This window comes from Ixodes scapularis, unplaced genomic scaffold (assembly GCF_016920785.2).
Source record: "Ixodes scapularis isolate PalLabHiFi unplaced genomic scaffold, ASM1692078v2 PGA_scaffold1__304_contigs__length_218370807, whole genome shotgun sequence".
Lineage (NCBI taxonomy): Eukaryota > Metazoa > Arthropoda > Arachnida > Ixodida > Ixodidae > Ixodes > Ixodes scapularis.
Window position 1 is genome coordinate 19,598,002 of NW_024609846.1, and position 25,918 is coordinate 19,623,919.

Here is a 25,918-nt window from a genome sequence, read left to right on the forward strand (position 1 = left end):
CTTCTCCACAACTGGAAGATGTGAAAGGAAACAGGATACAAATAGCATGATGATGATAGTTGGCAAGAATTTTGCATGTGGCCTATAGACGCAAAGCTAGGTAGGTGACTGTCTCTACTACGGTGGTGTGAAGTAACTGTTTCAACGCGAGCACCGTATTTCGGCGATATTTCGTCCACATTCGACCACTTCATTGAAATTTCAAATAAACGAAAATAAAAGAGGTGCCCACAACCACATAAAAACGACAACTAGAATAAAATAACATGAATTAACCAAAGAAATTAGAAACTGCAATGTCCATGACAAACACCAAAGAATTGCGCGTAAACACATTCTGCGTTTATGACTTTATTCGCAGTATTACGATAAATCAAGCATTTTTTTCTGGCAATAACACGCAGGTCGACTGAGCACGTAGACAATTAAAGTATGCGACGACCCTGAGAATAATTTGCGCGTTTCTCGGGTTATGGAAGCCACACCTCTGTGTACTCATATCCGAACGGTTTATGAAGCGGGCCTGCCGACGGACAATAAAACAGCAGGTGCCATGCATAAATCAAGTTGAATCCCCTCTACGCCGTAATTATTCTAGGACTTCTTCGCCTACATTCTCCAATTCTTTTTTTTTATAATCGAGATCCGTGTGAAGTGAACTAAACTCAGTATGGCAGCTATGTTTCCCAGGGGAAGTCATTTGTGTAGGTGTTGAAGGCCCCCTATTGGAATCGCCGCAGAATTAGATTTTGCTGAGAAAGATCTAAGCGAGGGGACTTAATTTTCGTTAATATTTAAATATATATATATCTATATAACTTCATCGCTTGCTTCTCAGCTTTTCAAAGATTGGCGAAAATAGTTAGTTTACATTTCGAAATTTTTTTTGTGTTCTATTCAAGACCATGCATATTGAACGTAATTTGAGTGCTGCTCAAAATGCGTTGCGAGTTTGTATCCTGTCCAACTGGGTTTTGTGACGCCCGAGTTCCACTACGGTAACAAACAGCCACAGGCCTCAATCCACTCTCTTTCGCGATTTCGCTGGCTTTGTAGAATCCAGGTGTCTATGCTCAAATACGAGCACCATGCAGGCGACGGTGTCTTTGGCAGGCTTGCAATCACTCGTGCTTACTTCGCGAGCACCGAACGACGAAACGCCTCCCAAAAGTACCATCGTGAGCATGCTACCTGTGTTTGAGGCTTGTCGCTCTCTTTTGTTTATGTTTGTCGCTCTAGTGGGACTCGGGCATAAGTGACTCACACAAAGCTCTTACGTTAATTTGAACACAATCACAGCTCTGAACCGGTGTGCTCATTTGTACCACATTTATTTATTGTGGCATTTGTTATGGGGGGGCTCCTAAAAACAAAAGGCTTAAATGAAAAAAAAATATTGAGTAGATGGACACGTATTACAAACTAAAGTTTCCACAAAGAAAATAGCGTACTTAGAAAGGTCTCAGGAATAGGATATCCACTTGATAACACAGTGTTACCAACTTCCATTTGTTCAAATCTACACTTCCTTACGGGCATCTGAAAAAAAAAAGAAAATGTTTAACAGTCTGGTTGGGATACGCGTGTCGACAAATCAACTTTATGAAAAAAAATATTTTCGAGCCATATTTGGATTTCTGCGCGCGAAGTTCATTTCGTTACGGCTAACTCCGGAATGACCATTTCGGTCGTGAAGGCGAAGCCGATCCACCTCTCCTCCACGCGCCCGAAATGCCGAGAGAAAAAAAAAACAAGCTGAAAGGAGGTGACTGCCGACACAACTACGGCAATATTGACAGCAATATTGACGGCCTATTGCCGTCAATATTGCTGTAAAATGTTTTGTTCTTTTTTTTCTTTTTTCGCGTAAATAATTTTTTTGACACGCGTGTCCCATCCAAACTGTTAATTTTCTTTTTCTTATATTTTTCAGGGGCTTTTTTAAAATAATCCCCTATGAGATGTTCATTAATGCTGACACCGCGACAGAAATCTTTCTCTACTGTGATGTGTTCTTCGATTATTTTAGAAAACTTTAACTTGCTTAAGATTTTTCTGAAGAAAATATACTGATTCATGATGTATTGCTTTTATCTTTGTTTATTTGGTATATCTCTGCAAGCAGCACCAAAATACGTAAATTTTATAATATAAATAAATGTAACTGAAAGTATTTAATCAAAATGTGATTATAGATCTCAAGAAAGCGATGTCAACCTTCTCAATAAGTCTCGTGATATTGTTCGGAATTATTTTGTTTAGTTGACGTGGAATCATTTGATTATTCATGCACAGTTGAATTTCTATGACAGCAGTGTCAGTGAACTGATTTACCTCAGCCCAACACACTTTCCCAAACTATCTTTTAAGTAGGTATTAATAATAATTAAAACCGCCAAGATATCCTCAATCAAACACGGTTATCTCCTACTTGCCATTTACAGCAGGGGTATGCTCAAGATACAAAGACAAAGAGAAAGATTATTTAAAGAAGATATGTGGACGACGAGGAGTGCAGGATACCGTTTCTGAGCGAATTGTTAATGGTACCGAGGCGACTCCTGACCACTGGCCGTGGATGGTGGGGCTGTATACTGCAGAAGACGAATTCACTTGTGGTGGCGTTTTGATAAGCCGCCAGTTTGTTTTAACTGCTGCTCATTGCTATAAGTATGTATACATTTACTCCATCTTCTTTTTCTCCAAAACAAGGATTACGTTTCGAGAGCCCCCGTTGAGTTCCGGGATTTGACATTGGTTTACGTGTTTTTGTATAAAAATCCAACTGTTCACGAAGGATACTATCTCAATAACCGTTACCGGGAACATAAGTGCGCGTGTTCTCGGGAACTACCAGAACACCCTACCAGCCCAGCTACAACTGCAAACCGTCCGAATCACTATACTGCAGCCTTGCCCTGCCGACTGCTCTGACAGCGTCTGATGCCAATCGTTCCCCTGTACCCGGTAACTGCGACTTTGACCGTGCACAGACGAGGCAGACAAGTTTTGGGGCTGCGATTACGTAATACTTTACAGAACACTTCTCAATTTTAATGTCTGCAAAAACTTTAAAAAATAATTATTTTTCGTAACTGCACTTTCAAGCCAATATTGTCAAGGGTGGTCACCAGAATAACAATAAATAAAAAGGAAGAATTAAACGTTTAATGTGGCGAACTTGTGCCAAAACAAAAATGGAATAGAAAATAATAACAAAGCGTCGCGAGCGTCGAAGTCGGCGAGGCAGCAGAGTCGAGCGCTGGGGCGAAACTGACTCGAGAAGGTCGCGAGCGGCGTCTTATCTAGAGTGAGTCACTATCTCGAAGATTCGGCGGAGAAGTTTCGACCTTAGCGCGCTCGGGGCGAGAATGAACACGCACTTTCTAGAACAACATAAGCAGGGATAAACGATAGAAGTTATGTCCGGAGCAAGAATAAACGAGAAAGTTCTAGAAGTCCGTGACCCTGCGCGCGGCATTATCCCCCCTTTAAAAGCGCATCGTCCCGATGCAGCACAAAACGAAAAACAAAAAAACAAAAACAAAACGAAACGACAGCAGAATCGGGAGCCACAGTTCACAGTTCAGAGTTCACAGTTCACTCGTCGACAAGAGTAGAAAGTTCTATCGTTCGTAATACGGCTTCAGCCGGACGACGAGCACCACCTCGGGTCGCGGCTGACGTCTTGCAGATGGGCGCGTTCCGTCGGGAAGGACTTCGTAGTTCAGATCGCCGAGCTGTCGGATGACCTTGTAGGGTCCGAAATAGCGTTTCAGAAGCTTCTCGCTGAGACCGCGGCGACGGATGGGCGTCCACACCCACACCCTGTCTCCGGGCTGGAAGTGGACGTCCCTGCGACGAAGGTTGTAGCGGCCCGCGTCGACGCGTTGCTGGTCTTGAACCATGAGTCGGGCGAGCCGGCGGACTTCTTCGGCGCGTTGAGCAACCACCTGGGCGTCGTCACTCTGATTGTCAGATGGCTCATGGGGCAGCATTGCGTCCAGCATAGTCGTCACCTTCCGACCATGTACCAGCTGGAAAGGGGTGAATCCAGTGGTCTCCTGAACCGCCGTATTGTAGGCGAACGTGACCTAGGGCAGCACCTCGTCCCACGTCTTGTGCTCAACGTCGACGTACATAGAGATCATGTCGGCGATTGTCTTGTTCAGTTTTTCCGTCAGCCCGTTGGTCTGCGGGTGGTACGCAGTTGTACGACGGTGGCTGGTGTGACTGAGTCGGAGGATTTCTTGGGTCAGCTGCGCCATGAACGACGATTCGCGATCTGTAATCAAAACTTCTGGAGCGCCGTGCCGGCCGACGATGGACTCGATGAAAAACTTGGCGACTTCAACAGCCGTGCCTGCTGGAAGGGCTTTCGTCTCGGTGTACCGTGTGAGATAATCGGTGGCGACGATAATCCAGCGGTTTCCCGACGTTGACGGCGGGAAAGGGCCAAGTAAATCCATTCCGATCTGCTGGAACGTCATAGACGGGGAGAAATCGGGTGCAGAAGTCCTGACGGCTTCGTCGGCGGTTTCTTGCGTTGCTGACACTCATGGCATGATCGAATGTATAGGTGAACGGTCTTCGGTAGTTTCGGCAAGTAGTACTTTTCTCGAATCCTGGCGAGCGTCCTGCTGTGGCCAAGGTGTCCAGCCGTTGGGTCGTCATGGCATCCTTCGAATATTTCATCTCGAAGGCTGGCAGGAACAACCAACTGCCATGCTGTGTTGTTGTTGACGAAGTTCTCCTTGTACAGCGCCCCTTGCCGCATGGAGAATGTATGCAGGATTCTTAGGAAAGTACGGGGAACCGAACTCGCTTGTCCCTCTAAGTGCTCGATGAGCGCTCGCAGTTCAGGGTTGTCTCGTTGGAGTGCTGCCATGTCGCTGACGTCCAAAGCGCCGAGGAAACACTCATCGTCGTCGTCTTCGATACAGGCAGGTCCGGCCTCGACAGGAGCTCTTGACAAGCAGTCGGCGTCATTGTGCTTCCAGCCGGACTTGTACACAACGGTCATGTCGAACTCCTGCGGCCGTAGGCTCCACCGGGCGAGGCGTCCGGAGGTGTCTTTCAGATTCGCGAGCCAGCAGAGCGAGTGGTGGTCCGTGACCACGCGAAAAGGACTTCCATACAGATATGGGCGAAACTTTGTTATTGCCCAGCCGACAGCAAGGCACTCCTTTTCAGTTGTAGAGTAGTTCCTCTCCGCCTTAGACAGCATCCGACTCGCGTATGCGATGACTCGCTCTGCGCCGTCCTGCCTTTGAACTAGCACCGCGCCAAGTCCGGTGTTACTGGCGTCCGTGTGGATCTCTATCAGCGAACAGGTCAAAATGGCCAAGAATCGGGGCGTCTGGAGTCTTCGTTTCAGCTAATCGGATGACCGCTGGTGTTCGTCTGTCCATTCGAACATTTCGGCGTCCTTCGTGAGGTGCGTCAGCGGTGCGGACAGCTTGGCGAAGTCCCGAACAAATCGTCTGTAGTAGGCACAAAGACCGAGGAATCTTCTCACGGCCTTCTTGTCAGACGGCGGCGTAAATGCAGCTACGGCGCGGGTCTTCTCGGGGTCCGGGAGAACACCTTTGTTGCTCACGACGTGGCCAAGGAACTTAAGTTCATCATAGGCGAATCGACACTTTGTCGGCTTGAGTGACAGGCCGGCGGTCTTGATGGCTTGAAGCACGGCTCGAAGTCGTTTCAGGTGCTCGTCGAAATCTCGTGAAAATACCACGACGTCGTCGAGGTAGACGAGGCAGCTCTGCCATTTCAGACCTGCCAGCACGGTGTCCATGACACGCTGGAAGGTGGCTAGCGCTGTACAAAGCCCGAACGGCATCAGTTTGAATTCGTACAGTCCGTCGGGAGTGACGAAGGCAGTTTTCTCCCGGTCGCGCTCGTCGACTTCAATCTGCGAGTAGCCACTCTTCAGATTCATCGACGAAAAATATCGGGAGTGGCGCAGTCGGTCTAACGTATCGTCGATGCGGGGGAGCGGAGAGACGTCCTTCTTAGTCACAGCGTACAGTCGATGATAGTCCACGCAGAACCGCAGGGTTCCGTCCTTCTTCTTTACAAGGACGACTGGGGACGCCCATGGACTTCTTGAGGGTTGAATGATGTCGTCGTCGAGCATTTCTTGGACTTGATCCTGAATCACCTTCCTTTCCTTTAAGGAGACTCGATGCGGCGACTGATGGACAGGGAGCGTGTCGTCGTCGGTAATAACGCGATGTTTCGCCATTGGTGTTTGGCGAACTTTCGACGACGTGGCAAAACAGTCACTGTATTCGGCGAGGAGATCAACCAGTTGCCGGCGCTTTGGAGCTGGGAGCTCGGGGTTGATGTCGATAGGCGGCGGCGGCGTGCTGTTCTGCTGTGACGACGAGGTTTCTTCGGAGACTGCGGTGACCACGGCTGGCGCTTGAAACTCCTCAATGTGTCCCACAGTGGTACCCTTCGTTAGGTGCTGCGGCTCCTCTCGGAAGTTTGTCACAAGGACAGTTGTACGCCCTTCTTGGAGATTTTTACGCCTCGTGCGACGCCAATTCCTTTCTCAAGGAGCAGTTGGACGCTGCCTTCCAGAAGAGCTTCACCGTGCATGGCTGCGTCGGTTATGACGGTGACGAAAACACTCGACCGCGGCGGTAAGTTCACATGGGCGGCGATAACTCGGATCGCGGTTGAAGTCGTGTTGGTCTCCACCGGCGGTAAAACAGGCTTTCGCAGCGTCAGCTGGTTTGCCCCGAGGTCGATGACGGCGCCATACTCGCAGAGAAAGTCCATTCCGAGGATAACGTCCCTCGAACAGTCTTGCAGAACGACGAACTTCACAGGGCACGTCTCACCGTGGATCTCGACGCGAGCAGTGCATCTCCCGACTGGTGTGATGAGGTGCCCTCCGGCGGTTCGTATTTGTGGTCCATCCCACGGCGTGGTTACTTTTCGAAGGCGGCGGGAGAGTCTCCCACTCAAGACCGAGTGGTCTGCTCCGGTGTCGACGAGTGCTGATGCATCGTGGCCGTCAATGACGACGTTTAGGTTATTGGACACCGCTGCAGGGGTGTCGTTTCGGTCTCTGGTAGCGTTCGAGTGGGGGCCCTCAGGCGTTCGTGGAGGATCTTGGCGTCGGTCGTCTTCGGCAACTCTACCTCCAGGGGTTGCCGCACCTAGTTTCCCCGGCGTGGAGCGAGGGGCGACAGGCTTTCACGTCGGGGTCGGTGCATCGGCGAAGCTGGACGTCGTGGCGAAGGCGACCGGAACTCTCGGCTGGACGCAGGCTCGGGGGACTGAGGTCGTCGCAGGTACTCGTCGATTTCCCGAGGCCGTTCACCATAACAGGGTCGCGGGTCGTTCGGGTGGAACCCGCGCAGCCCGAGTCGACGGTATGGGCATCGGCGGTAGGTGTGGTCTGCTTCCCCGCAGTGGAAGCACAGAGGGCGTCGGTCGATCGTTCGCCACACATCGGTCTTCCGGGGTACACGGGGCTCCTGACTGGCGTACTGGAGCTGGTCGTCGCGGCGACGGTCGTGCTGCGGCCCAGGAGAGTGACGTCGGGGCGGCGCAACATAGGCTCGAGGAGGAGGCGGTGGCCGTCGGGCCACTGCGGCGTAAGTCAGCGTGGGCTCCTCGGTGGCTGCCACGGCGACGGGAGCCTCTGGTTGGATGGCTCTCTGAACTTCTTCCCGCACAACCTCGGCGATGGAGAGCGTCGCTGGTCGGCTTGCAGCTGGCAGCAACCGGCGGATTTCCTCCCGGACGACCTCCCGGATGATTCCGCGGATGTCCGCACTAGGAGCGTTTTCGCTGCTAAGCAGAGCGGTTGCAGTGACGCTTGAATGCCGCTGGTAGTGGGAAGCGCGCGCTTGGAAAGCGCGCTCGATGTTTGTTTCCTCGGTGACGAAGGCGTCGACGGTTGCCGGCGGGTTGCGGACGAGGCCTCCGAAAATGTCGTCTCTCACCCCGCGCATGAGAATTTGTAGTTTCTTCTCTTCGGTAGCCCGAGGGTCGGCGCGGGCACTCAGGCGCAGAACGTCCTCTACGAAGCCGGTGACGCTCTCGTTGGGGCCCTGGGTTCTGGTTCGTAGTAGGTCCTCGGCTCTCCCTCGGCGGTGGTTGTTGCTGAACGTAGCCTGGAGATCGGTCTTGAAAACGTCCCACGACGTCAAAGAGGACTCATGATTCTCGTACCAGTGCTTGGCGGTACCCTCAAGCGAAAAATAGACGTTGTGCAGGCGCTGCTGGTCAGTCCAGCAATAGTGGCGGGCAACGCGTTCATACTGGTCAATCTAGTCTTCTACGTCTTCGTATTGCTCGCCGTGGAATGGAGCAGCCGTCCGTGGTGCGACGGGCAGATAAACGACGGCTGGAGCGGCCGGGGTCTCCGACTGGTTGGCCATCGTCGTCCTCCTGGTTTGCCTGGTCCTGGGTGGCAAGGGTCCTGATTCCGGGGGTAGGCCAAGGTTCCGCCGACTTAATCGGATCTCGGTCTGGTCTTCCCTGGGCTCTTGGGGGCTTGTGTTCGGACTTGCACTGCGGGAACTCGGAGGGGAGCGCTGCACGGGCATGCGGTTACCCCGCACCTCCACCAGAATGTCACGTGTGGTGACCAGAATAACAATAAATAAACAGGAAGAAATAAACGTTTAATGTGGCAAACTTGTGCCAAAATAAAAATGGAATAGAAAATAATAACAAAGCGTCGCGAGCGTCGAAGTCGGCGAGACAGCAGAGTCGAGCGCTGGGGCGAAACTGACTCGACAAGGTCGCGAGCGGCGTCTTATCTAGAGTGAGTCACTATCTCGAAGATTCGGCGGAGAAGTTTCGACCTTAGCGCGCTCGGGGCGAGAATGAACACGCACTTTCTAGAACAACATAAGCAGGGATAAACGATAGAAGTTATGTCTGGAGCAAGAATAAACGAGGAAGTTCTAGAAGTCCGTGAGCCTGCGCGCGGCAATATATAATGGTATAAGTGGTCGTTCACTTTCTTTTTTTAAATTGAAAGTGGTAAAAATTATGCAAAGTATTAATGTCTTGTTTTCGTTTTCGCGATGCTTGGCCTAGTAAATGTTTCCGTGTATAAGTCGCAAAATTTATAGAAGTAGCACCCCCTTTAAACGGTCGTTTTCAGAGAAAAGATAAAATATAAATCGCCCCCCCCCCCTCCAATCAACGGATGGTTTTTCTAAAAGAGTTGGTGCATATCTAAGTTGCACTTTAATTTGTGTACCCTAACTCGCGACCTTGGCGTCATGCCGCAGGTAATGGCAGGGCGCATGCGCAGAGCTCAACTTCACGCGAATCTGGTTTCTGCGCTGGCGTGGTGCCAACACCTCGTCCGGGAACTGCGGCTGTGCCCACACTTGGTCGGGGCTTGTTTGCAAGGGGCTTGTTGGCCTATAGTGTAACTCCACGCCAGACAATCCAGGCCTAAATTTGAACCTCACGGATCGGCTTAAAGTAAGAAAATACACTTGTATGTGCTATTGTAGGATTTTCTGTATTTTCGAAGTTTATTTTTTATGAACTTCGGAGGGTATTTTCCGCCGCTAATTTTTAGCCAAAAATTCGGAGTTTACCGAAGTTTATTTTGTTTTATTTCCATTTCTCTAAAACTGGGAATTTAATTTCGCGGTGATTCCCATTAAAAATGAATAAATACGTAACTAATATATAGTTACGTATTTATATTATTTCATACTAATGTAGTATGAAAATATTATTTCATACTAATATAGTATGAAATAATATTTAAGAGTTAAAAACAACGCGAAAAGACGAGGATTAGACGAAAAAGTGACATGGACGCAGCGCTGAGTTAAAAATGAGTTTATTGATCGCAAAATCGCAATATATATATGCATTTTCACGAACAAATGAGAAGAAACTAAAAGAAGAATTCTGCCCACCGAATACGTCACGAACAGAAAATAAAAAAAAAAATAAGAAGGCGCTATTTCAAAGCCATACAGAGCACGTGTAAAAAAAACAAGCAAGCCAGAGGACTAAAAAACTAATCTCTTTGCTAGATATGGCCACAGATGGACTGCTTACACATGCAGCGTCCAACCTCGCTATCTCAACAGCCTCCAGAGTTTTACGAGTAAGCTGGTCCGTGTGGCGCTGAACAACCTCACACCGTTCGAAGTCGGGTAGGCAACTACAGTCGCGACAATGAACGCCCACATGACACAGCGCGGTTGTGGAGACACTGTAAGCGTGCTCTCTTAAAGGGATACTACAACGAAATTTCGGCGCTCATTTTTTGGTCTATATGTGTTCAAAGGAGCAGCATCACATCGAACATACCAATATCTTGTTAAAAAAGTCACGAAAGGGATTTTTAAAACGAATTAAACAAATAGCAAAGAGCACCTGGTAAATGTCGCTAACGCCTCGTTTGTAATGCCCGTCTAGGAACCTTGACAGCTAGTGACGGAGGTTGTCTCGCCTCCGGCCAAGACGAGAGAAGAGGGGCAGAAGGAACTCCCCTCTTCCCGGAAATGCCTTTTGTGTGTTGCAGAAGTCGCTATTGTCCCCCTACAAGATTACAGAAGATTAACCCGTCACTCAAAATTCTTACAAAAGCAGCCGCTTCGGTGGCTGGAACGACTAGGCCATCCTCTCGACGTCAGCCTCGCCTTAGCTTTGCTCATCCTGAGACGACCTACGTCACGATTGCGTTGGATGTCACGTGGTCTCCGCTGGGCCTTCTCCGAGTGCTTGCCCAGAGTGGGCCGTTTATAACAAACAATACAGCCCACCAGGCTCAAAATACAAACGTGCGATTGACATTTACGAGTATCGTGGATCATATTCAACCTATTTTGAGCCTGACGGGAATATTTCAAATTTCGTTGAAGTATCCCTTTGACCTGTCATTGAAACAAGGGCTCGTCTGGCCAACATAACGCTTGCCACAAGTCAGAGGGAGAGAATTAACCACTCCCTCAGAACACGCGACAAAGCGATCCCCGATGCCTGATGTTGCAAGCCGTGGCCTCTTTCGAAGAGGGGTTAACAGTTCCGCACACCCTGGACAACTCGTCCGGCAAATAAAACGTCGACGTCACAACTGCCCGCAATGCGTTTCAGGTTGTGGGCCAAGCCGTGAATATAGGGAATGAGAACGAACTTTCTTCTTTCCCTTCAATTTGTTGACCTGTTCTTCACTTGTCACAGGTCTGCCATTGATATCCTTGAGCAGAGACTCGGCGACGGCTGTTAACATGTGGGAGGAGAATCCAGGATCTACGAGGTGTTCACTTTTCTTGTCACAGCTATGTTGGATTTTGTGATAACAAGACCTCTGCAGCGCATAAGTATAGCAAGTCCTCGCAATCACCCATTTAACAATGCTTGAGGGAGCGGACTCGAAGAAAAACAGCGGCTTTCCAGCACGCAGTTCATAGCCTCCACAAACATGACCTGGACAAATATTGAAAATGAAATCCCAGAATCGGATACATCCTGCCTCAGGCAACGCATGAGTCAGAGGCAATCACTAAAAATGCCTAAAAGTCGAGTCGTGGCCGAAAGGAAGGACAAGGCATCAGCATCTAACAAAACCAGAAAATCATCTACATATCGGAAGACATTTGCAACATAATATATTCTCAGGTGCATTTTGTTGCCATGCCGTCGCTCTTACTAATTCGTACAAAGAAAGGGGTTGCACACAAGTTTTGCTTCGATAAGCGTCGATGCCTTAAAGGCAATAAAGTCCCGGAAGTCGTTGCTGAGAAGCTTGTATTCATCTCACCCTATTCCATATACCTACTTGTGGCCGACCGAGGTGAAGTGGTAAAGTTTGTAAAAGAGAAGTTTCAGCTGCCCTTTTTGCCCATTTTGGGCAATCTCTATGGTGGACAGCAATCAATGTTACAAAAGCACCCCCCCCCCCCCCCCACCTCTCCTTCCTGTAAAACAAAGATATTGTCCCGGGTGGTGACTAAAACAAAAAATAAACAGGGAGAAATAAACGTTTAATGTGGCGAACTTGTGAAAAAAATAAAAGAGTACAAATGATAATAATAGAGCGTCGCGGGCGTCGAAGTCGGCGTGGAAGGAGAGTCGAACGCTGGGGCGAGACTGACTCCGCTCGCCTTGCTGAATCCCTTATGTACCCTCGTGGCTTTCTGGATCGTTCGGCGTACAAGGTTCGGCGCGTGGAACATTCTAACCTCGAATCAGCCCAAGACGGTTCTCGAATTCACCAGAACATCACATTCCAGTGTCAACAAAAATGCGCCTCCGCGGCCAGAAATCGACCCTGGCTTTCAGCGTGGAAAGCAAGCGCGATAACCTTTAGGACACGCGCGCGCAGCAAACGTGGCCAGCTGCGCGCGCGGCAATATAATGCCCCAAACTAAGAACCAAAACAGTGGCTTTTGACGCGACCTAAAAGTACAATGACATGTTATCCTGAATGAACCTTGACGATGTAATCCAAAGGACTCCTTCTTACAATGATCCGAGATTAGAAACTGTGGTGGCCTTTTCCCTGAACCATTGACCATAAGTGCTGATTAAGCATAATTGTAAAATACGTTTTTATTTTGGGTGGGGGCACAGGCATATTGAGGTTTTGTGTTTACCGGAAACAATCCGAATTGACCTTATATTTAACGACGGGTGTTTTGCGTAATTTTTTGGTTTATCCTAAAACTCAGAAGCCTCTTTAATATCGGCGATGTAAACATAACTCTTCCAAGATATTTTGCAACATTTCATTTGATAACACCATGAATTTTACAAAAAACAGGCCTAAACGAAGTAAAAGCCCTACTTGTTTACATAAAGCTTTGAAACGAGGGTGCGAAACAAATACCGCTTCAGAAGGCCTATATATTCTACTGAATTATCCAGCGTGTTTTGTCACGCATTTCCAAGTGTTTTTAAGGAAGCAGATTCGTTAAAAATGGCCCAAAATGTTTATATTCACCTGTTATATTAAACAACACGCCAATATATCAAAACGAAACTGATGTGTGTTGGTAGTAAGGGAAGCAAAGCGTACTTTAAAAGAAGTATTTTCATACAATAGTTATTAGTGTTGTTTCTAAATAAATGAAAAATACTGCACATATAGCAAAAAACTCATTTATAAAAAGTAGAAATCATAAGGTGGGCCTAAAGGTTTATCCTCAAGAATATAACAGACGCTTCATACACGCGCCAGATTACAGCATCCATTGCTGACCTTTCCTTGTCTTAACGAGATGTCGAGCCGATAAAACCTTCGTTCACGAGCCTCCGCAAGGGAGAATTTTAGGCAGAAGGACACATTAGAATCTAAAATGACAATTACCTCACCTGCTGTGGCAATATTAAAGTGAAGTAAACGGAGAAAGGCGAAAGAAACAGTGAAAAACGTTTACAAATTTCTGTAAGGGGAAATTAAAGCGCAGCTCTTGAAAAGGAGGAGGGTAGGGTACGCCCCACCTTTTCGTCCACGCCCTCTCCTTCTCCTACCCTTTTCTCCTTCATAACTCCCCCTTCCGTCCTCCTCTGCTGCACCTCCTCCCCTTCATTTCTCCTCCTCCTTTTCTCATCCTCCTCCTCTCCCCTTCTCCTCATCTTCTCCTCTTTCCTCCTTCACCTCCTTACCCTCCCCTCCTCCCTCTGCGGACCCTCCTTTTCCCTCCTCCGTACCCTCCCCTTCTCCCACAGTTCCCCGCTAAATTTATTAGGACAATAGACGGCACGTGACATCAACACCAATTCAGCTTCCCCTTAAATTTGTGGGGGGGGGGGGGGGAATGACGTCGCATGACTTCGTGTCACATCACCGACGAACAAATTCAGTTTCTCCGCTAGATATGGCGGGAAAGTTGACACCACGTGACCTCAACACCATGTCAATTTCCCGCTAAATTTAGTGGGACATCTAGGCCGCTGGGCGCCTATGAGCTGCGTTCTTGAATTGAAGGTAGGTTATGGCGGCGCCAATGAACAGCTGCTGCAAAGCGTCTACAAATAGCCAAGAATTCACGCACAAACGAACAAATGTAAAAAACATTTTAAGTGTGATTTTTTTTTTTAATGTGGTCTATTACCCGAAATGAAAATATTGAAAATCGTCCGTTTCCGAAACAAAAACAAAAATTGGTTCGTCTAAAAGTTAATTTAAGCCTAATGTAGCTTAAAACTCGGAGAACAAACCAGCAAAGTTTGAATGAAATATCATCTTCTAAAACCGATAATATATATATATATATATATATATATTGTTTTTAACGTTGCTCCAATGCAACCTCATTGCGCCTAGTCTCTCAAAGGTCTTTAGTCATAAGGAGCACGACTCAAGATGGTATTGTGGAACAAATTAGTATGTTTAATAAAATCTTCCTGAAAACGAAATGCAACACTAATGCTCGAGAGCTTTTCTCCCTTCCACTTTCAAATGAATCAAATGTTAAAATAAAAATAACTATTTAATTTTGATATAAGTATAGAAGGATAAGGTAAAAGGCGTCTAGAGAAGCCCCATCCCCTTCAGGGTTGGCTCTGTTATTATGCTTATTAAACGTACAAAATTATAACCAAAATGGCATTAAACATAACTTGAGACTCTTGGGCAACAAAGCACCCGTTTCCAAGGATGAACGAAAGTTACCTGAAAACCCCATTAACACAAACTGACCGAGCGGGTGTGAAATGGTAAATAAGAAACGCAGACGGCAGCATTGCCACCTGATATCGTCATCTCCTTTATACGTCTGACTCGATGGTCATTGACAAGCTAAGAACGGCAGGGAGGAGCTTCAGTTGTCCCACCTCCAGCTTCCTAGCCTCGATGCGCTTAGGCGTCACGTGCACCTCGACCACGCGTGCCTAGCCAAAGCACGGCGGAGGTCGGGTGTTTGAAAGGAAACGCCGTACTGTTTTCATTACGTCAGTTTCGAAAGGGCTCTCCGCCTCTACAGGGTGTCAGAAAAAAAATTCACAGATTCCTTTTTTACCGCAAAAAATAAACTAGGCATCGCCGAACGCTCATTCTCCGCCCAAAGGTAGCGCTAGAGGCCACAACCTGACGCCAAAGTTTCAGCGCGATCTGATATCGTATTCAAAATTTATAAGTGATTTTTTTTTTTAAATTCCAATGGAAAAATGGCGGCTGACGGAGTTTTCGAATACATGGGGCTCCATGGGCACTAGAAACCGATAACGGGAGAAAATGGGCTCCATTTTCCCATTGAAAGTTTCAGAAAATCACTTATAACTTTTGAATAAGGTATCGGATCGGGCTGAAATTTTTGCATCTGGTTGTGACCTCTGGCGCTGCCTTATGGCGGAGAATGAGTGTTCGGCGATGCCTAATTTATTTTTTCGGTAAAAAAGAATGTGTACATTGTTTTTTTTTTGTGATACCCTGTAGTTTCGCCGCGCATACGCAGCGCCACTTCTCCCCCTGGCGACGCGCGCCGAAACAAGTTAATTAAGGGCACGCGGAGCAGACGATGCGGGAGTCTGGCGTTCTTCGTGCTGGCCTCGCGCTTCGTAATGTATACCGAAGGCAAAAGGGCAGGGGTGTACTGGGTATTGTCGCGCACAGCCTTATGCCACAGCGTCTTATTAAGCAGAAATATGTCTGCCGAAAACTGTTATTCGTTTCGTGGGAAGCGATTCAAGAAAGGTCGCCAGAAGCATGAATCCCGAGCTGAGCGGACGGCAGGGTTGATTATTGTTTGCGTACCTTGTCGCCTGCTTCAGTAGTGCCACTACGATTGTTCACCTTGGCCGCCGACAAAAAAATGCGAATGTGCAATCACCATTTTTTTTAAACTTAAACCTTGAGAACCATGATCGCTCTTTGCTTGCTTCCGAATTTAATTCGGTTGCCCGATGCATATATGAGAAATCGAGTAAGCGGCAAAAGACGCAAGAGGTAGAATGAGTCAGATAACCGTAGTCCGTATTGTGCACTAATTTGATCGAATATTTTGGGAAATAAATTAGCATTGACGGCTAGCCGTACTCTATTTTTGATATTATTAAATGACGTAGTTGACCTACAACTGAGGTAATTAATTTCCAAGGAACTCTAAGAATTAGACCCTATACTTGTTTCCACCCAAAGAAAAAGGTAATGTTTGCGCATTGATAATATGCCGCGCGGAGTAATTCTTACAATAATTTGCTGGTTGAGAAAAAAACGATGCTTTTGGCGTTTGAAACGAGATAACAGATATATCATCTAAAATGCACCTGCATATATGTTACTTCTCCACATAAATGGGGACATTAGTAATGCTCCGCGAAGAGTCGGACTTTTTTACTACGGTTCTTGAGGTAGAAACGAGTACAGTTGGGCAATTAGAGCGTGTTGGAAATGTTAGATATATGAAAGAAAGGCAACAAGAAGAAGACCAGGACCGGATGCGTCAAAAACTAAAGTAGCCCAAAACAATGGCTTAAATTTAAAGTAATTACATTTTTCCAAAAATACAAAGAAGTAAAATTGACGTGATTTTTCTTGAGGCAGGGTTGCTATAGTATGTTAACTAACGTTTTGAGACACTTTAGGTGGCCCGAAAAAATCGGTTCCTCAACATATCGCGCTCCAATTGATTACAGGGGGGCACAAAAGAGATAAACGGTTACAGTTGGAAAAAAAACAAAAACTTATCAGGTTGAAAAGAAGAAAACAAAACAGGTACCTTTTTTGTGAAATCTACGCCGCTACTTCGGAGCCGATGCACGCGTAGGAATAGGTGCTGCCGACAGATGGCGCACGCTGCTTCATGGACGGCTAGGGAGGCTGTAGTGAGGGTGGGCGCAACTCGAAACCTGGAGAGCGCTTGCAATTTAATGGCGGCGCCTGAGAGAGAGGATTCGAGAAAGGATATGCGCCAGTGTTGCCTGCACGAGAACAGGCGCCCGCTCTGTTGCAACTCTGTTGCTCCATGCGCCTTTCCTCCTCTCGCCTCCCATTGCAAGCAACGAGCGCCTTGGCGCAGCCTCTCTCGCTTCCGTCTCGCTCCGAGAATTGCAAACGTCGAGCGGAGAAAGCAAAGTTGCCAGACAAGCAGCAACGTCCAAGATGGCGGAATTTACCATTTTTCGCGTTAAAAAAATACTTAACCTATCGCAACAAAACTGGTGGCTATGGAAAAGTAATCATTTATACCTTGTGTAAATTATTCAAGCACCTTAATGGGCTTTCATGACCCGAGTTAGGAAAGAAAACGACCCTTTGCCCCATAGACTCCCAGCAAACTTTAGCAATTAAATGGCGTCCATGTCCCGTGATCGCCGATCTAGCAGTTGCACCCACCCTCACTTCAGCCTCCCTATGGACGGCCGGACGATTGGATTTGTGATAGTAGACCGGCCCGCAAAAGAACCGGAATCGGCCGACGCTCCCTCGACGTGGCGTAAGCTATCTTTTTGCACCACTTATCCCTAGACCTGCATCGTCTTCGATGTTTCGGCGTAAATTGCCCAGAACAGGTATCTATCTTTTTTTTTGTTCTTCCTTTGAACGAGGTCAGTGCATTCCTTTAGTTTTAGAGCGCAGTTTTTATTCGACCGCTCCCGGCTTGAGCGCCGTCACCGTCGGCGTCGGCGTCGCCGTCGGCGAAGCGCGCGTTGCATTATGGGACGTTTCCCATAATGGCGTCACACGTAACGTCACGTAGGACTTCACGAGGGTCACGAGTGACGTCAGTCGTGGCGACAACGCGCGTTGCATTATGGGTAAATTCCCCCTCTAAATTTAGCAGAAAACGTTTCCCGCTAAATTTACCGGAAACCTTTCCCCACTAAATTTAACAAAAAAACTACCCGCTGAATTTAGCGGAAACAATTTCCCGCTAAATTTAGGGATCAAAAATTGCGCGCTAAGTTTAGCGGGGAAATGTTTCCGCGGTAAATTAGCGGGGCATTCAGCGCGAAAATGTCCCGCTAAATGGGAGGGGAGCAGGCGAGGAGGAGATAAGGGTATGGATGAGGGGCATAACCCCCTCTCCGTACCATCTCCTCCTCCGCCTCGAGAGCTGAGCTCTTATTCGGCTTTACAGGGGATATTGTAAACCTCTTTTATTTCATTTTACTGTTAACATCCTCCTCCTGCTTGTACCTCTGTATTAAATTGCAGCGTGAAATATTGAGAAGCCTATTTTGCGGGCAGTGTAAAGGGCCTTTAAATAGTTTACACGCGGTAGATACACGAAGTAACTGCGCATAAACAAACACAAAAACAATCATGCAAAAAAAAAAAAAATCTTATTGGAGACATTCACAAAAATGTTCAAATTTATCACCCCGGGCCAGGGTCATATTAAAAAAAAGCTACAGTATTGACGCAGATGTAAGTCCGATCGGCGATCAATCTTTTTAATCAAAAATGTATAAGTGGGTTACTACCGCACGTGAGTGAATTACGATTCTACCGCTTTGACGGCTGCCATACCTGTGCGAAAACCCAAGGTGTCGCAACTTGTAGTAAAATTGCTGATTTCGTTCTTCTACCTGTTCAAAATACCTGCTAGCAGATGAGCGGTGGCGCATTTCGCGACCCGCTTCGGCTTTAAAGCGATATGTTTAAAAGCTCGTGTCGCAGAAAATCCGGTTTCGGTGGGATCGGAAAATCGGGAACGGTCGCTTAGAAATTCAATCGCCTCAAGAAAAAAAAGAAAAAAGAAAAAGATTGAATAATTTCAGGTGGAGCGGGATCAAACATAGACCCGTCGGTTGTGAGCCAAGCACAATATCAACTATGCGTTTTTCTCTTTTTTTAAAAACTTTCTGTGAAAGAAGTTTGTTTTTATTACATACCAGTCACACGGTCATGTCATTGGTTGCACACACTACTTAGGCATGCGCACAAATAAAGGAAATCACGAAATCTTTTGAGCATACAAAGAAAAAAACATCAGAACACTTCATCCACCCGTATTCTAACATATCTTGTGCCAGGAAGCTTTTCGTGGCGGGCCAAGACGATTTTTTTTAATTGCTGCTTTATATTGATCCAGACGTTGTTGACATCATATGGTGCTGTGCTAACTGCGCTCAGTGTTCACTCTGCTCTCTCCTGAAACAGCTGCCACGCGGTTTTCCGCACACGCGCTGCCGTCTCATGCAGTGTCCGGCCGTAGCGCGTGGAGAGGAATCGCAACCAACGACTCAAACTCCGCTCTCAGTTCCTCAGCAAAGTACTAAAAGTTGAGAGATTCCCAGCTTCCCTCAACGTTACATTAGAAAATATAGCGAAAATCGGCCAAGAAACAGACGGCACCGTTCCAGTCCAGAAATACACGGGGAAGAGACTCTTGGTCACCACAGAAACTGCAGTTGGTTTCGATCGGAAGGAACACGCCCTTGTTTTCTAATCAAGTGTTTACTGACAGGGTTTCTGTGTGAAACCTGGTAAAGAAGATTTTGGTTTTTGATGAGACAGGGAGGCTTCGCAATCGCATAAGGACATCTTTTCCTCCGGGTGATTCGGAACCGTTTCTGTAAAAAAAGCTGGACATACACTGCTGATTGTGTCCCTAGACAGGTGTTTAGTTAGCAGTTGAAGCCCTTTGATTCCTTCATCCATTTGGATAGCCTTGCACAGTTGCTGTAAGTAGAGCGCAAATAGCAGTGGGTACAACGGGCACCCCTTTCTGACTGACCATTGCTACACATGTTTTTTTTTTGTTTTTTTCGTTTACTAATATTTTGGTAGATATGTTATTGTAGCATAAGCATACCCAATCAAAAAGAACGTTTCGCGCGTTGAAGCGTTTTAGGATCTCGAACAAGAATTTATGGTCCACTCGGTGGAAAGCACGGCACAAGTCAATTTGAAGGAGAGCGAGAGGCGTGTTGAACGCTTTGCTGATCTGAATCCAATGTTTTTTGCGAAAGTGTTTTTTTTCTTTTTTTATATAAAACACAATTCAATTTAGTGCTTAGAATTTTGTTTTGCATAACATGAAACGCTTGAGCTCCCTAAGCACGCACCTAGAAGAAGGCACATTTGAATAATAGCGACTTGAACATATGCGTGAAAATCAATGCCCCAGTTGATAACGTTAACAAATCATACTATATTTGCACATTTAGTAGAATGCATTTTCGGCGACGGTGATAAGGTAAAAATGTAACACGCAAAAATGAGCGTCAAAGCTAGAGGCCTTTTTCAGACGCAAATGCTAGACGCGAAAGCGTTTTTGGGGTGGGTTGGGGTAGAAGAAATTTTTACATAATAGTTACGAGATGAAAAGCTCAAATTTAGAGTAACTTGTTCGATGTAGGTGTGTTAGGCGACCAAGGGAACACAATGTTCGGGGCTAAGTATCACGAAAAGTAGAGCAATTAACTAAAATATGTCAAATAAATTTGGAACTACTGCAAAGAAACATAGTTCTTATGAGAAGCTTGCTGAGCGTCATCAAAAACATCAAGTCATTAAATGTGAGCAAGATTTAAAGCAGCTGAGAAAATCGGTGGTGCGTTAAGGTTACAGTTCGTGTAAGAGGTGCAATACTATCGCCGACTCAAAGCACTGCTTTCAGGCCATGACGGAACAGCTTCGTGCTTTCCCCACCACGCGACAAACAATCCCATTGCATAAACTTTAATTAGCGCGAGACCGTCACTGGGCGGGCTCGAATATGGAACGCTAGCCGTGGTTTGTTCACTTGGAGTCGCGAATAGTAGCGCGGAAACAAGGGTATATATAACGACAACGTCGCGCAGCTAATTCACATCAGCGCTTTCTACGGACCTCCTGAAATTTCATGAAGAAATGGTTCTCGATGACGCTCAGCAAGTTTATAATTGAAACCATATGTCTATTTTCACTAATTATTAATTTCATTCAGAAATTGTATTTAAATTATTATTTTTTACATATCGTGACGATTAGTTGGATATATATGTCTCCCTTGTCGATCAACTCACGTGCAAAAACTGCCTCAGTGTGGTTTTCACTGCTTGCTTTAAGCAAAACTCTGAATACTAAAAACAATAGCAGTTTAAAAATGTGATCTGACCGCGACGTTTATTAGCGATATTGATAGCCATTTTGTTAGAATTCGCTGTATTAATCTCTATTGATTAATGATTCCTCCGAGAGCAACTGACCCCAAAAAATATATTTTCTACGTGTGAGGAGTTTAGTTGTTATCAACGTAGTGCCGCAGTTTTTTCTTCGGTCTTAGAAGAAACGCTCGGTAAATTACTATAGTACATGTTTCTTCTATTCTGTAGTTATCAGGACTGAAAGATAGGCCTTCGTGAACTCACTAACCGTTTTTTTATACATCATTTGAGATGGTGGACGGATTTTGTTCTTGACATTCACTTCATCATTCCAGCATCAAATACATATATTTACCATTCTTCTTCAATTTCCCTAATGCTTCAAGGAACAAGAACACTACAGGTTATCTTTCAGTTCGCCTGGGAACTACGAAAAAAACCAAATATGCCGTACATTGTCAACGAAACACAGGCAAAAACGTCCATCTAGAAAGAAGTGACACAACAGTCATCCAAAAGGATCTGGAAGATCAGGTCATTTGAATGGAAGTGGATTACGTCTGTGTACCCCTTCAGGACAACTGTACCTTTTTTATGGTATGTATTCTTGTTAAAAAAAATTGAATTTGTGTTTGTTATAACTAACCTAAATATTTTACAGAAAGACCTCGCACTACTGAAGTTAAAAGAACCGGTCAATATTACAAAGTATATTCGGCCAATCTGCCTTCCTGAACACCGCGAAGAACCGCCTTCAAATTCCAGCATCTATGGTGTGGCCTGGCGCACAGCTAATGGTAAATGGTATTCTCGCCTAATTCTGTTCAAAATGTCAATTATCGTAAACAAATCAGAAAGAAAGACAAATATTTAAGAAAATATAATAGTCAAGCCTCTCAACAAACAGTTTCCTCAGTACGCGACAGATTGCTGTCATCGAGATGTCGCGGATACTTCAATGCTAAAAAAATGCAACCAACTGGTGGTGCTTTCACATTTTCCCTTAAACTATTTCTTTGGAATAGCGTGCAGGCACGCGCTAGTCTTTGAAATATCGGATACAAAGCCGATGTTTTTTACGTGTTAGCGTGTATGGATCGGGGATGTGGATAGATCCACTTTAAAAAAACAGGAACTAGCAATCAAAGAATGTCCTTATTGGCACAGACACTATATTACTTCTTACATGGATGCATTTAATATCAAGTGAATATTTTATATTATGTATATTCCAAACCAATAATATTAAATGCCTCTCACACGATATTTCAAGAGACACGGCAGCACAGTCGTGCATATCATGGTAAAGGCTATGAATGTCATTGACTAACCTTACTCTTAACACAGGCGCCGCCGACAAAGTTTTTAAACTGATAATTGACCAAAATTTAACCTTGTTGTATGAAATTTACGTGAATGATGATATAGTCACTGCGAAAATCAGCATCAAGAAAGTTAACATTGATGCGAGTGTGTTTCTCCGAGTACAGGGTGTTTATCACAGCACAACTCGCTGTTTCAAAGGTGTTCACCGCATGTTTGGTACGTAACTAAATTATTTTTTTTTGCAGCTAGAGCAATCAAATGAATGCAGATTGCCAAAACAACTTAGTTGTTTTGGCAATTAGTGATGCACAATTAAGTGTGACCATGAACCTTTTTTGCGGTAACGAGCGCCGTCTGCGGAGTAGTCTTCAAACTCCAAATGAAGGGCAGCCCAACTTGCCTCTCTCCATCAAATTACATTGGCATCGTGATGTTGTATTGATCTTCGCTCGCGTTTGTGCCTCATACTAGCGTATATTTAAACAAAAAAAAATATGCGCGAAAATTACCGCTGGACATGTTGGTCGAACGGAGCTTTGTCCCGCGAAAATTGCGACAGTTGGAAGCAAGGCCAGGGGAGGGGGTGTACGCATGCGCAGATTAATTTTAAAAAGGTCCACTGGTATCAATGTTGTGTTTAGAACCTCGTTCCGTAGACGCAGTTTTCAATGATTTTATTGTATCCGAAGTAGGTGGCAGCCGGACATCCGTAGCCTTATATGCCAAATACCTCTTGACGCCTCGTAACGCGTGACGCTGAAGTGCTCGTGGCTCAGGCGATGGTGGCTGAAGCTTGAGCTCTGATCGGCTAAGATCCGGTCATGCTAACTTCGGTTGCCTGTTCTCGGAAGCGCCGGTCGCCTAAGCTGACGTGACCTGATGTCCTCGATGTTATCCTAGCGGTTATCGTTGAGGTCGCCCTTGAGGCAGTCATACAAGTTGTCTTAGACGTCGTTCTTAACGTCGTCCACTAGGACTTCGTCCTAAACGTCCTCTCTTGACGTCGTGATTAGTGCATGTACAGGATATTAAAACCACGATATCATTGCCGTACAACTTATTTCTTAAGTGTTTTCACTAATAATGTTCCTGGAAAGCTGCCAGATTTAATCGCGTTTGATATAATACAAAAGCTGCATCAATTTTGTAACACAGAATGTTTTTATGGGCTAGATTTCATGAAATTCTGTAACTCTTTCAATCCTTTCAAACGAAATTTACCATGGAGCTAACATCAAGCCATGCGACCTTTAATCCGGCGTCTTTTCTTCGGTGCCGCAAGTAGGAGATGAGAAAAAGCATAAGCAAGTGAACTGTTATGACTTGCCCCTAACCCTTGTCAGCGGTAGCACGCGATTGTCTGCGAGAAGGGATGCTAAGCTAAGCATACTTGGCTATTCATACTTTGCCTTCAGGCGATATGCGAGGCGAGTTTTACCCAGTCAAACATACACAGTCCGCATTCAACCGTCCGCACAGTCACACCTTCTCCAGCATACTTATGCCGCAGTATATAGCCGCCGGCGAATTATACTTCATCCAGCATGCCAGGCCGTCGCGCCCGAGCCACATTAATTACAACATACTTCGTCCACAGACGACCTTCGGCTGCAGGTCATACTTAACCCAGCAATCTAATCCCGCAAGCGACCGTTGTACTTAGACCGCGGGCGACAGCCGGAGGTGGGTCATACCTAGTCCAGAGTACTTCGTTCACCGGCGACCGTTGGCAGCGAGCAATACTAAGTCCATAATCCCTATTCCACAGGTGACTGGCGGCGGAAAGTCATACTTTGTCCAGCATACTTAGTCTACAGGCAACCTTTTGTGGGGCATTCAGAATTAGTTTAGCGAACTTAGGGTGTAAGCAGCCGTCGGAGGCGAGTTAACTTGGTCCAGCATGATAGCCGCAGGAGACCGTTAGTGGCGATTCATATCTGATCCGTCATACTTAGTCCGTAACCTAAAATAGCCGGAATGTTATACGTAGTCCAGCATACTGAGTCTACGGACGATCGTCGGCGGTGTCGCATGCGGAGTAAAGCAAATTTATTTCGCAAGCAACCGTCGGAGGCGAGTCATGCTTAATCCAGGAAACTGAGATCGTGAGAGTTGGTGGAGTCATGCTTAGTTCATTATGCTTACCATACTCCTCAGATGGTCGTCAGCAGCCAGCCAGAGATTCCAAGCTAATTATACTTAAACTAGATAGCCGACACTACCAATCCAGTGGAGCCCATCAAGCAGTATAAACAGTGCAAAATCACGGCGATCGTTTCCTTTGTGAATTTGCTATCATAGGCTAAGCTAATCCTGCGGCCAACATTCTGGGACATTCCGTGGAATGAAACATTTTCAAGGAAGTATCACAAATCTAATTTGAACTTTCAACTCACAACTTTCTTTTTTCTCTCCACGAGAGAGGGGGGAGAGAGAAAAACAGACTGCTGTCACTCGACAGAGTTTGTCATCCCCACCAGCAAGAAGATAAACTATTTTACCGACTCGTGATCCGTACAGCAAAGTTCACATAGAAGCAGAACACAACATTAAACCAAAAAAGACCTGAGATGCATTACAAGCGTTTCTTGAAGGTCAAAGTTCCAAACATAAAAGGCACAGATAAAAGTAGGATTAGGAACTTGAGACCATTACGGCATCGGGAATCGAACTCTTCAATTACGCGCTACCCCAGAGCGTGAGCACGCGGCGCGGTGCTCGCGCTCAAAACGAAAAGTAAACCTAAATTAAAGAGAAAATTTTGAGTCACGCTAGCGCGGGCCACCACATTAAAGAATCAGAAAACGAATATCTCTTCTGCTCAAAATTATGAAGTCCGTGCCAGATCTATGCGGGCATATTCATGGCATTAGACAACGACAACTGCAGCATCTGGATTCCATAGTCTCCTCTTTAGCGAGGCGTTGACCCTGTGTCAACGCAACGGCTTGCATTTGCACGCACCCTCCGCTTAATATTGGTGATTGATAAAAAAAAAACGTTTATTCTGCGTTACAGACGCTTGATATGTTAGAAGAAGTTTATAGTTGTAATACTCTGTAATTGGGACTATTTGAAGGTTTTTGAAGTGTTGTAATGTGGGAGCGTTGAACTCCGCATTGCACATAATTCGGATGATACTCTTCTAGAGCACATGCTGTGATGCATATTCGTAGTTGTTGTGCTACACTAAACAATAAAGCAGTAATTATAGCAAGAGTAAAACAGGGAGTTTTAAAGAAGGACTAGGACCGATAGGGGTTATATTGTAAGGTATCGGGTTGGCCGACGAGACTCGTCGATCGTTGCCACGCACAGCCGAGCCACCGGGTTGAGGAGAAAGAAGTGGTAGCTCGGGGGCAGTTGGTGCTGGCGGTTGGAATGAGCGGCCATGATTTGCGGGTGTCTTAGAGCAAGTGTTTAAGAGACGTTGAAACCTGACAAGTGGGGGCTCGTCCGGGATAATAAGATGTCTCATCGACCGCTTTTCGTGCCGCCAGACTTTCTCCGTACGATGATGCAGCAAACGGATGGTTCAGCGCTCCATCGGGAACAGATCACCGATCCTCCCAACCCAACCCCCCAAAGTGTCAAGGATATTCAAGCA

At 46.2% G+C, this 25,918-nt stretch overlaps 1 pseudogene; it reads left to right on the forward strand.

Annotated features, from left to right (window-relative positions):
- The window catches only part of LOC115323485, a 39,181-nt pseudogene that overhangs the window by 2,688 nt on the left and 10,575 nt on the right, over window positions 1-25,918 (forward strand).